We start from the raw sequence: 15,776 nt of genomic DNA, 5'->3' as shown, positions 1-15,776 counted from the left end.
TCTCTGTCTCTCTCTCTCTCTCACTGTCCACTCTGCCTGTCAAAAAACAAAACAAAAAAAAAGATCCTGGCTACTGGCTACCCACCCAGGAAGAGGTCCGGGGAGGCAGGTGAGGGCACAAGGAATGATGCTAATGATCAGAGTGTTGTGAAATCTTGGCAGGCACTGTCCCTTCACCAAACCCAACTGCAGAAGGCTTCTGGCATTTGCAGCCCCCTCGGGCTCCTAATGCAGGCTCCCCTGAGCACCCCTGGCAATCCAGGGAGCCTAACCAGCCACCCCCTGTGAGGCCAGTCTGATTGCTGGGGCTTGGGGGTGGGCGGGAACAGAGGGACAAGGGGACAGAGAGAAACAGAAGGCAGAAACAAATCAAGGGGGAAGATCAAAGCAAGTGAGCGAAACCTACAGGGGAAAGACAAGGAGGGCAGAGAAGGTGGAAGAAAAAGAGGAGGAAAGGGACCAAAGAGAGGGCAAGAAGGAGGGGAGGCAGTGAGTCTGAGGATCAGGCCACTCCTGTGGGGAGAGTGTCCCCACTCTATCAGCACACCCCATTCCCCAGTCCCTTGCACCTGACCCTCTCAGCAGGACCAGTCTAGTCCATCCAAATGGACATTTGAGGCCACTCATCTTAGTCCACCCAGTCCTGGCGCTCAGCATGCCCCAGGGGCTCCTGACTTCCAAGTTCCAGATTTGGGGGACTGCAGAAGACAAGACGAATGAGAAATGCAGGTGGGTGGTGGAGCTGGGGGTGCAAACAGAGGGGCAGAGGGAGCCAGGGTCACTTCTGAGGCTCAGCCCAGTGGGGCAAGAGTCCCGCGCCTCTTCCCTGCCTGGAATGAGAGACGCTGTGTGATGCTGTACAAGCAACTTAGTTCTGAGTTTCTGCTCCCTCGTTTGCAGAAAGGAGGGCACGTGGAACAGTTCTTGCGTGCCAGGGCAGCACTACGTGCTGGGATAGAACAGTGAACCAGTCACCAGTCCTACCCTCTTACGGAATGAGGATCAGCCAACCCCGGAGGTTCCCTCCCAGCTTGAAAACCATTTATCTCATCCGTGCATCACAGTCCGGTGGGGGATTACACGTAACAGATGTGATGACGGAGAACCTACAAAGTCTGAGGCCTGCCTGAGATCACGTGACTGGGGCGTGCACAGAGAGGACACAAAGGATGTCCCAGCAGTCCCTGCCGCCTGGCCACCTGCCCTTGGTCCCCTGGGCCAGAAAGTGGCCACTCTTCAGGCTCAAAGGTCCACTCTGGAGGCCTGGGAAGTAGACCACTCAGCATTTAAACTGTGAAAGCCCAAGCTCAGTTTATCTGGGATGTCACCTCATTAAGAGGTGTTAATTTCTCGGAGGGAACAAAGTTAACAGCCTTCCCCCTGCCTCTAGGAACACAATCTCCTGGCCCCACACCAAGGACACCCAAGGGCACTGCCCCACAGTCACCTGCCTGTGATTCAGCTTGTACCCCACTCAGGGCCACTCTGGACTCATCCTGGGCACAGGGTCCCTTCCATGTCACAGGAGCCAGACCTGTGTGGGTGGACTCTGTGGGGCAGGGGTGTGCAGGGACCGTGCTGGGTGAGCTGGGAACATTTCTCAGAGCAGAGCCCTGCGCTGATGCTGACATTCACAATGTAAAAAGGTCATTAGCATTGGTGGGTGGCCAAGCCACACAGGGGGCTGTGGGGGTAACGGCAAGGAAGTGGCAGGCCACTGGGAAATTTTTGCTACTTGGGAGTTGGCAAAAAAATCTTTTTAAAGCCAAGAAACCCTCTGCCCCAGTTTCAAAAGAAACAGTCAAGTGGGAGTCCAATATGTAGAAATGAGCCGTCCGGGTCAAAGCAAATGAGGGTGAAGGCTCCTCCTAAGAAGCCCCTGCCCTGAAGTGAGGTTCCTAGGGCAAGGTTGCCGCTCCTGGGCTCCGAATAAGGAGGGGACTGACCTGGGGACATCCCTGTGTGGGGGCCTGGAGGTTAGGGGAAGAGGTGACAAGCACAGAGATGAGACGGGATGAGTGGAATGGGGCATGCCCTCCAGGGATGGTGTTGAGGGGACAGACTCCTAGACATGCTCACCAGGGTACCTGCCTGAGGCCAGGCCCTTCTCTGGCAAACAGTTTACCTGGCAGGAGGAAAGCTCTCCTCCCTTTGTCCCAGGAAAAGGAGGAAGCAGAGTAGGGACACATTAAAGACCAAGGCAGAAAATCAGAGGGCTGCAAGCCTCTTCCTATAGTGCCAGCACCCCACGTGGGTGCCAGTTCGAGTCCCAGCTGCTCCACTTCCAATCCAGCTCCCTGCTAACAGCCTAAGAAAAGCAGTGGAAGATGGCCCAACTGCTTGGGCCCCTGCATGCATGTGGGAGATCAGGAGGAAACTCCTGGCTCCTAAATTCAGATCAGCCCAGCCCCTGCCATTGCAGCTGCTTGGGGAGTAGACCAGGGGGTGGAAGATCTATGTATCTGTCCCTCTCTGTCTGTAACTCTGCCTCTCAAATAAATAAATATTTTTTTTAAAAGTCTTAAGATCTGGGACAAGTGTTTGGCCTAGCAGTTAGTATGCCAGCGTCCACACTGGAGTGCCTGGTTTAATTCCCAGTTCTGGCTCCCAATTTTAGCTTTCTGTTAATGCAGAACCTGAAGCAGCAAGCTTCAATGGCTGGGTTCCCACCACCCATGCAGGAGACCTGGATTGAGTTCCTGGCTCCCAGCTTCAGCCCCTGCTCATTTAGGGCATCTGGGGAGTCAACCAGCTGATAGGGGAGCTCTTCCTCATAGAAAAAAAAAAAAAATCCTAAAATCTCAGAAAGAGTACACTGTAATAAAAGTGGCCAAAGCCACTCCACACCACAAACACGGCACAGTCAATGCCTGTGGCAGTTACCTCTGTACTGTCCCTGCCATGGATACTGGCGTGTGCTCCCGAGATCTCCAGATGGCCATGTGAGGACCCTGCTGCTCTCTCCCGGCCCATCCTGCGTCGTCTCATGCTAAGGAATCAACAGTGTTAAAAGCACCCTTAGAACATGCACACTTTGCTTTCCATACGGCAAACTACACGACTGCTGTATCTCTCTGGTTCTGAGTCGATTGCCTGAGACCAAATGAGGCAAGTCAGCTTCATCCTCACATGCCCAGAGCTCCAGGGTCCCTACCCCTCCGCCCTGGCATCCCCTGCCTGGCTTCCCTGCCAACGGGTCCCCAGCAGCAGGAACCCAGGTGTGCCCCTGCTTCCTTCCTGCAACCTCTAAGGCGGGGGGGGGGGGGGGGGGGGGCGGGGGCTGTCTGCCTGGCACAAGGGTAGTTCACCCACTACACTGGATGGAGAATCGGGTTTTGGGGGAGCCTCTCCGGCCTTGAGCCAGCTCAGAGTGGGCTGCCAAGGAGAGCCAGGCAAAGCGATGCAGAATCGGGGGATTCCAGACGCCTAAGTGGCCACCTTGGCTGGGCTCCTCCTGCTCAGATTTCGGCAGGGCCTCTCCCATTCCCCATGTGTCGCCCGTGGTTGCCGAAGGAGGCCTCGAAGCCATGTGGGCGGCCAGGAGCCGCATTTCCAAAGGAATAGGGGCCAGATGGAAGCAATTACCGGCGGGAAAGCAGGAGGGTGGGGGCTGGGAGGGGCCGGCAGGGAAGCTGGGAAGAGGGAACAGGAGAGGAGGAAAACCCTGTCCTGCCCAGCTGAGAGCCGACCAGAGACCAGCGCAAGGCCTAGGCTCCGGGCTGGGCAGGGCGGGAACTGGGTCCAGGGCAGCACACAGAGGGCCGAGTTTGGGTTCTGCCTTTGTTACTAACACACTGTGGTCTTGAGCAAGCCCCTTCACACCTCTGCATCCAGGCCCTCACTGATCACAGGATGGGGTGGGTAAGACGAGCTCAGGGGAGCACTCAAGAACTGGGCTGAAAAGTGCAGGTTTTGGCAACAGGCCTAGATCCAAGCCCCCAGCCCAGTTCCCAGCTGCTTATGAGCTGTGTGACCTTGGCCAAGTAATGCAATCTTTCTTCACTTATAAATGGGCTTAATCACACAGTTGTGCGAGGCTCCCATGAAATGATGCAAGTGTCTAGCACGTTTTTTTAAGGTTTATTGGATCTGGCTTTTAAGAAGTGCTTGATTGATAAATGGTAACCTTTTGTGATTTGCTAAGTCCCTTTTTATTATGACAGAAGTTCAGCAGAGCTACAGCAGGCAGAGGACACAGGGCAGACGGTGGGCACAAGTAGCATCGCTGCTGTCCCTGGTGCTCTCATCCTGGAGAACAGCCTAGACCCAAGGCAGAAACACAGTCATGTGCTTGCCCAGCACCCCCGACACTGATGGCTGGACTCTCCTAGCTGCTGGCCTCCAGACAGGAAAGCAAGATCTTGGAGTCTCTGACCCCCACGCATGGGACTGAATGAAGCTGCAGGCAGGGAAAAGAAACTATCCCTCAACTCCAAGTGTCTCAGGGCTGCTCAGCGAGGCCTTCCTCTCACGGGGTCCAGCCTGACCCCCACCTCACATCGGTCCAAGCCGCAGCACCTTCATCCCCACCAGCCCAAGAGCAGAACCCAAGGCTGCAGAGTCCAGAACCATCCCATCACTTTTCCACACAGCAGCTTTGGCAGTGGGGTGGGAAGAGCTGGGGCCGTGGTCTGGCTGTGGGGCTCCTGGTTGCAGGTGAAAGACCAGCCAAGATGAAAAGCAAACCCACAGCTCTGGACACCCACACCCTCCTGAAAAGCAGCAACCCAAGTTCAGCCCCCTGCTGGGCTCAAGGTCAATGCGAGGCCCCAGGGCACCTGGCTGGGGCCTGAGTGCCATGTGCTACATGTGACATTTGACCATTTCCTCCAGTCCACTTGCAGAATAAAGAGCACCATTCACACACACACACACACACACACATTCCCTGGGAACGCAGTGCCGGTTGGGGTGATCCTATGGCCAGGGTTGCCCAGCAGCCCATCCAGGGGTGCTCAGAACATTTGCACACCTCTGGGAAGAGGTGGTAAAGGAGAGAGGGGAACTCCTGACAATAGTCACCCAAAAGCTACCTGCCCAAGCCATTTCCTAAAGGAGACCCAAGGCTTCCGTGCAAGGCCTTGGGAGGTGAGAAGGAAGGAGGGTCCCCAGGGCAAGGACAACAAGCAGCAGGAGCTATGCCACCAGCATCAGCTCACTAGAAGGAAATGGCTAACACATGGCCCCATGCGACTGGGCAGGAAGGAGACGGGAGCAAGTGCTGGGGGCTCAGGGTGTCCCACCGCTCATCATTTGATTGCGCTGTTCTCTGCTGCCCAAGGTCTATCGCTGAGGGCTGGGCGTGAGGATGGACTCTGGAAGCTGCCTGGATCACAATAATCTTGATCTTCAAAACCTACTGGAGGTCCAAGATCCCCATCCAGCCCCTGCAGACTGTCCTCAGCCCAGGGCCTGGGACCTGGCACCACCCAACCGTCTCGTACTAGTGCAGGATGGTGTGTTCCCTCCCTTGCAGCCTGCGAGTCCCTCAGAGAGGCACCCACAGCCTCACTGGGACAAGCTCTGGGGCGGCTGCTCTGGATGATGAAGAAGCCTAGAGTGGCCCCTGAGACACGGGCAGATGCCAGGCCCCCATGGGGTAACTCTAGGATGACCACAGCGCAGGAGGGAACACACAGCACAGACAAGAGGCTCCGGCCTCTCGGCTCGTGCCTAGTGAAGGGAGGTCCTTTCCAGGACTTCTGACCATTCCAGTTCTTGGTTCTACGCAGGAAGCTGGATGGGTGAAGTCTAAAAAGGCTGGGAGGGGGGGTGGAGTAGAGGGGCCACGACAATGTTTCTGAGGAGTTGCCAGTGAGTCACAGCTTCGGGCAAGGGAGAGGGCGAGGGAAAGAAGGGGAGACAGCTCAGACGATGCCAGGGGCTTCCTGGGCCTCCACTCTGAGAGTGGTCTCTGAGCAGCAGAAGCAGGCTACTCCCCAGCTCAAGCCCAGCAGGTGACTGACTTTTCTCCCCTCCCATCTGTATCCATTCCTACCACGTTAACCAGCCTCTTTCTCTCTGCAGACACCTTTCAAAGCACGTAACGCATAATAACTCATTTCCAATCTGCCTTTGCAGATGCCGGGCCTGAGCCCTGGGGGTGGGGGACATGGAAGAACTGGTCCCACACAGCTCACGAGACGGCGGCATTGGGTCTGCGCCGCTTGTGCCAGGCCAGTTCCCCAGGTTCCACAAGAGTAAGTCCGCCTGAACTTGGCTTCCACACTGTGCCTCCCTCCAGTGGCGGAAAGCACAGACTTCCAGAGAAGCTCGTGGGGGTTGCCAGCCTGTGGGTGGCCATGAGGTCAGACAGGGCACAGCTGGGCCCCTGAACGCTGCCTACGTCTCCAGCCTTCTGGCAAAGGCCCACCAAGCCAGGCCCTGGGGACCCAATCTGCAGAACAGAGGAAGCAGCAGCTCAGGCCTCACACGGGGCCAGATGGGGGCCTCGCCCCAAGACTAGAATGGAGGGGGCAGCTCCGGGCTGGCCAGACCTCTGTGCCAGCAGGAGCCCCAGGCAGGCTGAGCCCAGGGGGCTCTGCACCCTACTCCAGCTGACCCCTTCTCAACTCGGCTCCTCGGCACCGCCCACCACACAGGAAGCTCTCGGAGGCACGGTGGCCCTGTGCCCTCAGCGGGCAACCCTGACCTTTGGGCTCAGCTCGGCGACCTTGCGACTCCTGCACACACACAAACACACACGCGCGCGCGCACCGCAAAGCCCGTCACCTCCAGCAAGGAGGGCCCACGTGTGCTGCACTCGGTCGGGTCAGTGGTGGGAGAAGCCAGCGACCCGGGCTCAGAGGATGCCGGCGGCGGCGGAGGACGCCTCTCCAGCCCGGGCGCAGGGTGGGGACAGAAACTTTCCGGAGAGGACAGTCCTGTTCGCGCACTGCAAGGGAGCGAAGAGAATCCGGCTTCCCGCGAAAACCTGGTGCAGGGAAAGCGACCCCAGGAAGCAGCTCCCCGGGGCCGGGGCAGCCCCCACCCGACCCCGAGCCGCGCTGCGCCCACGTGCAGGGCCCGACACCGCCCCGAGCGGCGGCGCAGGGCTGCAGCCGGACGGCCCGGGACCCCTGGGCGCTCCCCGCCCTCCCTCGGGGCCCCGGCGCCCGGCTGCTGCGTACTCACCCCGGCGGGTGGAGCGGGGCGGGGCAGGGCAGTTCCGCGCACAGCTCCGATCCGCTAGGCGCACCGACCCGCGGCACAGCGCTGGCGCAACGGCTCCGCTCCGCCCGGTCCCTGTCCCGGGCGCGGGGCCGGCCTGGGAGCGGGCAAATCCGCCTGCAGGGGAGGCGGGGGCCGGGGCCCGGGCCCGGGCGGGGGGCGGGGAAGGGGCCGGACACGCTTGCGCACACGGCCGGGGAGCCGACTCCCGGAGCGGCGGGGAGGAGGAGGAGGAAGGGCGGGGTGGAGGAGGAGGAGGAGGAAGGGCGGGGGCGAGGCGGCGCGCGGGCGGGGCGGGCTCCCACCGCAGGCTTGGGACGGCTTGGTCGCCTCCGGGGCTCGGGGTGCGAGAGGCGCTGGGCGGCGACCGGGGAGCCGGATGGGGTGAGGGCAGAGCCTGGGCAGGCGCTGCCTGTGAGCCGCGACAAGATGAATGTGCCCGGTGCAGCCTCCCACACCCTCCCGGGGACAATGAGACCCAAGAAAGGGCTCCTTGCGCTCCCACGCGCCGAACCGTGTCCTTGCCTCCCTGGGGAAACCGAGGCACGGAGGTGGGAGGGCCCTGCACCGGGAGCAGTCCTGCCTCTCCCGCGTGCACGCGCTGGGCGCCTCTACCCGAGTCTGCACCCGCCGCCGCCGCCAAGCTGCTCCCTCCCCACCACTCCCTTGCAGACCACCTCACAGAAGACCCCATCTGACCCCTGGGGCCCAGGTAATCTCCCTGAAGGTCTGGACCCCTGCCAGTCCCAAGAACAGTCCAGAAGTCACCCCGCTGGAGGAGCCACAGCCCCCCCCCGCCACCGGTCCGTTTCGTGGATCAGCAGTGTCCTGACCCCCTAGTGGGAACAGCCAGGTGCTGTGTCAGGCTCAGTCCCCTACCTGTCCCCAGGGGGCCGAGGTTCCAGCTCCAGAGACAGTAGGGCAGGGCAGGATGTGACTAAGTGCAAAGTGTAACTGACAGTGGGTGCATGGAGGGTCAGAGAAGGCGGCCGTTGGCTTCAGCTGGAGCTCAGGGCTTATGTGGGGAAGCCCTAACTCAGGAAGCTCCAAGGGGGAAGAGTGGGCCTCCAGTCACCCTTCCCAAAGCCCCTGGGCTGTCTGGCGTTTCACCAAGGTCTCACTTTGAATGGTGCCTTTTGCTTCGTCAGTCAAGCATTCATTCAACAAATACTCACTGCAGATCATCTTTGGGCCTCAGCCTAAGCTGAGCATGAAGAACACAATGACCAAGTCTTCGACCTGGGCAAGCCAAGAGGAAGCGGGGAGGCCCTAGTTTTACCAATAGGACAGCTAGCTCTGAGAGAGTAAGGCCGTGGCCCGAGGTGATTCTGGGTGTCTGGTGGAGCTGATCCAAGAATCAGCCTGGCCACTAAACTTGACCAACTCTTTGATGGACCAGATCATAATCTATTTTGCAGTGCTTGCTAAGAACCATGTAAACTTGACTGTCATAAAGTGGAATTTAAAAACCAGCTGCTGGGGCCAGTGGGATTGTGCAGCAGGTTAAACCACAACCTGTGATGCTGGCTTCCCTTATCAGAGCGCTGGTATATGTCCTGGCTGCTCCCCTTCTGATCCGGCTCCCTGCTAATGTGCCTGGGAAGGCAACAGAGGATGGTCTAAGTGCTTGGGAGACCCAGATGGAACTCCTGGCTCCTGTTTCCAGCGTGGGCCATTGCAGCCATTTGGGAAGTGAACCAGCACATGGTCTCTCTCTCTCTCGCTCTCTCGCTCTCTTATTTTCAAACAGAAAGCTCCTTTCAAATAGATAGTAAATATACAAATCTTAAAGAAAAAAAAAAAAAACACAAGGTTTTGCTTCTGGAGACCTGAGTTCCAATTCTTTCTCCACCACTAAATAGCTTTAGTTTTCTTACTGGGGGGAAAAAAATGGAAGTATCTGGCTTATTGAAAGGGCTATTGCTGGTATGAAACCAGACAATGATATGAAGGTGTTTGGAAAGTGTAACGTGCTGTATGCAACTGTGTACTATTGCTGTGTGGTGGAACACCTCTTGTAACCTAGAAACTGCATTCATCTCTCTCTCTCTCTCTCTCTCTCTCTCTCACACACACACACACACACGGCTTACCCCAGTTGTTCCTGGGTGCTCAGAGGCAGGCCGTAATTCTGATCTCCTCCCTCTGGGCCACAGTGTGTTTACTCATGGCCTCTCCCCTCCAGTTTCTTAAGAACACAGCCAGAAGGTTAAGTTGCTGCCCAGAACCCATCTGTGAGGCAGGAGGAAAGCAATTCTGGTGCTTTTTGATCCCAGCCTCTCCCAACTCCATGGCACCCTGCTGGCCTGTCTACAAGACATTACAAGTTGCTTGATGAGAGGCAGTGTGATGGGGCAAGCAGGGCCTTGGCTCATGGGGACTGTTGCTCTGGGAGCTTGGCTGTGCCAAGGGCGGGCCAAGACAACCTAAGCAACAACAGGTCTGAGTCTTCATCTCGAGCTGCTTCCCGGCAAGGCCATCTCTGTTCCTGGTTTCCTCTCCCTCCCTGTCACCTCTACTGCGTTTTCCCAGGGGTAGGGCAACCAGAGGGAGGGGACAGAGGAGATGGGACAAGGGAGGGGGCAGGCAGCTCTAGACCTGGGAAGCCCTGGTCCTGTGGCCCCTCCCTGGCAGGCAGTGGGTGTGGGCAGCAGCCATGCAGCCAGCTGACAAATGTGCCGCCCAGGTTTCTGGTTCCTGTACCTCACGTGTGCCGTGGTAGCATCCTGCCCACCAGGAGGAGGGAACAGAAAGATGCTGTTAGAAGAGCAAGAAATAAACCCAACCCAGCATCTCAGACGCTTTTAAAAATAGCAACTCCAGGATAGTATTTCAGCTCCTATTTTTATCAGATTTATATGGCTGGACCATGGAGCTGAGCTGTTCCCAGGGTTCTCAATAATGAGACATCACTGTGCTTGTGCTAGGAACTTGCCAGTAGGTCAAAGCTAAAATGCATTCCAGAAACCTTTAGGCTGGAAGAGATCCCGAGAAGTCATTGCATGTGGTGATTGCCTTTGCTAGGGTCACGCTCAATGGGCCACAGGACGCTTATAGCTTGCTATTTTGCCTCCTGTGTGTGGCCTAATTTCACAGCCCTTCCAATCAGCAAGTTATTTTTAGTATCGTCTTCGTCCTTTCTGGCTACTATAACAAATTAGACTGGGTGACTTATAAACAATGGGAAATTATTTCCCACAGTGCTGGAGGCTGCAAGTTCAAGTTCAAGGCATCAGATTTGGTGTCTGAGGACCTGGCTCCAGTTCAGAGATGGCCATCTTCTCACTGCCACCCATAGTGGAGAGGGCCAGCTGCTCTCTGGGGCTTCTTCTATGAGGCACTAATCCCATTGATGAGGACTCTGCTCTCATGGCCCAATCACTCCCCCAAGGCCCCACTTCTAAGTTCATCTCCTGTGGGCATTAGGACCCTAATGTGAATATCAGGGGGACACCAACATTCAGACCTAGTATCTAGCCCAGTGTTCCTCTGCTGACATTTTTTTGGGTCACTCTCACAGTAGAAAGTAGCAGCTAATGTTTACTGAGTGATTACTATGTCCCACCACATCCTCTTCTTTAGTCCCCACGAAAGCCCTCTGAGGAGACACTTTTATCACTCCTGTTTTATGAGTAATTCTGTAACTCGCCCAAGATTACACATGCTTATGGGCAGATGCTATGCCAGGGCCTTCACTCTGCTTCCCAAGCCGGGGAGGAACAGAACACTATGAAATTTCCTCTTAGCCAAGTCCCAGCCACACTGAGCCCCAGCGGCTGGCCTCTCTAATTTCTGGGTCTTTGCTGGTGCTTGCCATTTGGCTAACAATTAGCAAGTTTTAGCCTAGAGCACAAAAAGACAAACACTACACAATCTCACTTACAGTCGAAGTCAAGCTCATAAAAGCAGAGAGTAGAATGGTGGTCACCAGGGGGTAGGGGCGGAGGGGAGATGGTTTGAGGATACAAACTATAAGACTGGAGGACATCTATTGTGCAACAGGGCACATACAGTTAATAACAACATATTGTATGCTTGAAAACTGCTCAAAAGACTTTAAATGTTCTCATCATTTTAAAAAGTTAAGTATTTGAAGTAACCTATGTTAGCTTGATTTAGCAATTTCACATTGCATGCATATGTCAAAACATCAGGTTATATACCATATATCTGTATAACTTTTAAAAGATTATTTATTTGAAAGGCAGAGTGACAGAAGGAGAGAAAGAGAGAAATCTTCCATCCAATGGTTCATTCCCCAAATGGCCATAATGGCCAGGGCTAGGCTAGGCCCAAGCCAGGAGCTTGGAATTCCAACCAGGTCTCCCATGTGGGTGGCAGGGATCCAAATAATGGGTCATCCTCTGCTACCTTTCGAGGTGCATCAGCAGGGAGCTGGATTAGAAGCAGGGCAGCCAGGACTCAAACTGGTGTTCCAATATGGGATGATGGCTTCCATTATGGGATGTGGCTGAACTCACTATGCCATGACACCGGCTCCCAAATTTTTACTTGTCAATTAAAAAAAATCATTCATAAAAAAGGTTTTAGCCTACAGGTTTTGTTCCTCTTGGCTTAAGCTCCTGTAGCCCTTCCCACTTGTTCAAGACACATTCACCATAATTCTGTAATTCCTCTGTAATTAATGCCTGTATCCCTCACTACATTGTAAGCTCCACATGAGCTCTGTTTACAGATTCTCTGAAAAACAAAACCTGTCCATCCTATTGAATTTAAATTGGACCACTTTGAACAGATGCAGTTCCTGCTTATTTTCCGACAATGTTTACATTTCTGACAATGTTACATTGATATGGACTTCAGAAGCCAATACAAATTCAGCAACAACAGAACTGGTGGCCACATTTATTTGCTAAGTAGAATATTTAAGAAGCTACCATTAACCTTCATCATCTTCTGATAAAAGGAAGGGCATTTACCATTATACCAGAGTCCTTCAGAGGACTTGTGGAATATGTAATTAAAAGATGTTTATTTTGGTGCAAAAATTGGAAATCCATGCATTTTTGTTCACAGCGTGCATTTTTCATGAACTTTTTGAAGATTCCCCCCCCCCTTTTTTTTATTTGACAGCTAGAGTTAGTGAGAGAGAGACAGAAAGGTCTTCCTTCGGTTGGTTCACTCCCCAAATGGCCGCTACAGCCGGAGCTATGCTGATCCAAAGCCAGGAGCCAGGTGATTCTTCCTGGTCTCCCACGTGATACAGGCACCCAAGCACTTGGGCCATCCTCCACTGCCCTCCTGGGCCACAGCAGAGAGCTGGACTGGAAGAGGAGCAACCGGGACTAGAACCCAGCGCCCATATGGGATTCCGGTGCCACAGGCAGAGGATTAACCAAGTGAGCCACGGCGCTGGCCCTCCTGGTTAGTTTTGAGTAGGGGATCAGGAGCATGGAGATGGGGAGAATTGAATATTCCAGTCCCCTAGGCCCTGTATGGCCAGGGAGACAATGCAGCAGATAAGTCTGCAGTGTCTTTCTTTCTCACTGGTGTCCTTGTTTGATATATGTAAATAAACATCTTGTTTGGAAAAGTAAAAAAAAAAAAAAATAACATTCAAAGGTTTTGGATACAGAAGTATTGCCAGGGTAACATTTTCAAATATTACTTTGTGTGCAATTGCTTCATTTGTTTCTGTATGTTCTTTTTCTCAGCTTCATGTTGATAAATGGAGACCACTCAGCATTTTGCTGTCAGGAACCTCTAGGGCAAACAGAATGAATCCAAGGAACAACAGCAGTCATGCCTCCAACTGCTTTTCTCCTCCAACCAGGCCAGGAAGAAAGTGAGCTAAATGCTAAAACCTAGCACAGAGCCATCCGGGATTTCCCTGGGAAGGGTGTCCTGTCACTACTGCACAGCAGGGACACAGGCAGGGGCGCGAGGACACGTGGTTAAGTAGAGAAGACATCCCATCCAGCACAGGTCGATGGCATTCCAGCTGCATTTGCCATTCGGTCAAGTGAGGGCTAAGGATATGATTGAAGCCTCGCTGGGGAAGCTCTCAGGGAGGTAGGAATGTTGCCTTCAGAAGTGAGAGCAGGATGAAAGCATGGGGTGGGGGGATGGGAAGGGGGCCACCCACTCTGCCCTGGCCCAGGAACCAGGAGGCCTGGGTTCACAGGCCAGGTCCATTCCCTCATTCACTTGTCCTGAACACCTCCTACGGGTCAGGTACTGCCCTGGATCCCGAGTAAATGGTGAACAGATGTGCACAGATCTGTTTCCTGGAGCTGACATTCACCCTGTAACATTGGACAAGGCATCCTGAGCCTGTTTCTTTATCTGTAAGATGGTCCCATGGAACCACCTGCTATATAAATATAGTGTTACAATATGACTCTTAATACTTCACCCTGCAGAGTAGACAGAACCCTAGGTGCTGGGGATACGGCTATGGTTAACATGGCACTCCTGCCATCAAGGTAGCCAGGTAGGGAAAGCAGATATGCCAACAGTGACCAGTAGGAGTAAGAAAACAGAAAATGCCTGGAGCAACTTGGACAGGTTCCGCAAGAATCCGATAAGGTCCCCCAAGAAGACATACAAGGCACGCTTTGGGGATGTATACTAAGCACAGCAGCTGGCCCAGCATACGTCACAGTGTGGGCCTGGTAGGAGCGTAGTAGGGTGAGGTGTTGCGGGAGACCCAAGGGGGCTGGACTGTAGGGAAGGAGTCACAGCAGGGGGAGCCCACGTGTTCTCTGGCTCTGAAGGGGACCCTGACCAGGTCTCAGGCAGGGGCCTGTCTTTCCATGTGTAAGAAAAGTAAGTGAGGAGGCCTGGCGAGGAGACCTCTTGTGAGCAGTCTTTAAGGTAACTGAGGCTAGGGAAGGCAGTTGAGGGGATGCTCTCTCAGAGGCTCCTCCTTGCAAGGTGGGGGTCTCCGTCTGCCTGAGCAGAGCCCCTGGAGGCTCCCCATTCCACTCCCAGCCTTCTGTGGAGACCCTTGTGGATGAGCTCTGTCCCTTTTCTTCTCCTTCCTTGCAGGTTTTAGATCCCTACCAACCATCCTCCATGGGCCTGGACCTACAGATAGTGGGTAGGAACAAAGGAGCCCCGAGCCTGTTGACCTGGACCCTCAGACAGCAGTCTGGGGAAGGAGAGAATGTTGGGGTGTAGACAAGGGCTGATTCAGCGGGAGGCCTCCCCTTGCTCCTCTGCCCTGCTGTAAGGGGAGAGCTGACACTCAGGGAGCAGCTCTAACCCACAAGCACTGCCAGTGTCACTGCCCCCAAGGGATCTGCTGTTAGTCCAGGAATCAGTCGGTCCATGTGTGGTGGCCGCGAGAGCATCTTGGTCACCTCCTGAAACAGGTGCTGAGCTGCAGCTCCACTCTCCCTGGGTCCTGGGACTCTGGAAGAGCCGCAGGAAGACCGCCTCATCGGGACTCACTGGGGCTACAGTGCATCTGCCGTCTTCATAGGACATCTCCCACATCCCTGCTCTTCCTAGAGAGTTTCCTTCCTGGGGTCACAGGGCCAAGTGCAGCTCTCTGCAGTGGGCAGCGTGGGCCTGCAGCAGGTGGCTGCAATGGGACCACCACCGAGGGCCTCGCTGCATGTAAGAGCTGGGATCTGAATCCAAGCGTCCTGGTTGCCAGGTCAGGGGATGCAGAGTGAGACCACCCCCAACCCCGTGTTTTCCTTCTGCTCTCACTTTCTAACTCCAAGAGAGCTTCTGCAGCAAGGCCCGGTAGTCTTGGCTGTCTCCTGACAGGACAGCATACGCCAGGCTCCCTCTGGCAGCAGGATGCCATGGTCCTGTGCCGGAGAGGGTGCCGAACATGTTTAATGGTGTGCCCTCACACCCACTCCTGTGTCCTTGCTATGGCGGACCGTGGCAGGCATCACCCTTCCCAGATAGGCCCCTTACGGCTCCTCCAGGGCCATCACCCTCCAACATGTTGAGGTCCCTTCCTGGCCTAAGAGTTGATGAACCCAAGCCCCTCTGGAGCTTTGCGACCGTTATCAGTTTGCCCTTGCTGATAAAACTGTTTTGCACTGGATCTTCTGGCTGCTCCATGTGAGTCTGTTTTGTCTTCCTGCCTAGATGATAAACCCAAGGCCAGGGACTCACTGACCAAACAGCAGGAGCAAAGGCAGGCATTTTGGGCTTGCATCATCTGATTCCTATTAAAACCCTCCCACATCCAGGCACAGATCCCCGCCCTCGTCAGCAAGAAGTTTATCAGCAGGGAGGTGTGACCTCAGCGTGGGCAGGGAAGGGGGAAGTAATGTCAGGACTCTACAGACTATTTCTGGAAAGGTTTTGAGACTGGTTTCTCCGGGGAACTCCTCAAAGGAGCACTGTGGGGGGTGGAGGGAGGCGCATGACAGCAGAATAGGAAGGAGTGGGAATGGGGAGAGACGGGCTCAGGACAAGGAGAGCAGCCAGCGGTAGGCACCTGCCCAGGGCAGCTTGGAACGCCCGCAGAGGCCACTGCTGGAAACCTGCCTTCTCAGGGCCTTCCCATTGCTTCTGCCCACCTGCCAATCACCACCTGCAGCCCTGGCCACAGTGAGCCCTCACCTCACCAAATGAGTCTAGGACTTTATTCACACACAAGGAACAAGCCAGTAAAA

General features: G+C 55.1%; 1 protein-coding gene across 4 annotated transcripts in view; it reads right to left on the bottom strand.

Moving 5' to 3' along the window:
• ST3GAL4 (ST3 beta-galactoside alpha-2,3-sialyltransferase 4) overlaps window positions 1-8,066 on the bottom strand; it is a 42,314-nt gene extending 34,248 nt beyond the window's left edge. For 2 of the 4 annotated variants that reach the window (XM_062197335.1, XM_062197332.1), the window contains exon 1: window positions 7,135-7,290. The gene's annotated coding sequence lies outside the window, so the exon portion shown is untranslated. Of the gene's footprint in view, window positions 1-7,134; window positions 7,291-8,049 lie in introns of those variants that run through there. The other 2 variants (XM_062197333.1, XM_062197334.1) reach the window with 2 other exon arrangements.
• Between the last annotated feature and the right edge of the window lie 7,710 nt (window positions 8,067-15,776).

This window comes from Lepus europaeus, chromosome 7, assembly GCF_033115175.1.
Source record: "Lepus europaeus isolate LE1 chromosome 7, mLepTim1.pri, whole genome shotgun sequence".
NCBI lineage: Eukaryota > Metazoa > Chordata > Mammalia > Lagomorpha > Leporidae > Lepus > Lepus europaeus.
The sequence above is the reverse complement of the archived record's forward strand: the minus strand, read 5'-3'. Positions and strand labels throughout refer to the sequence as shown.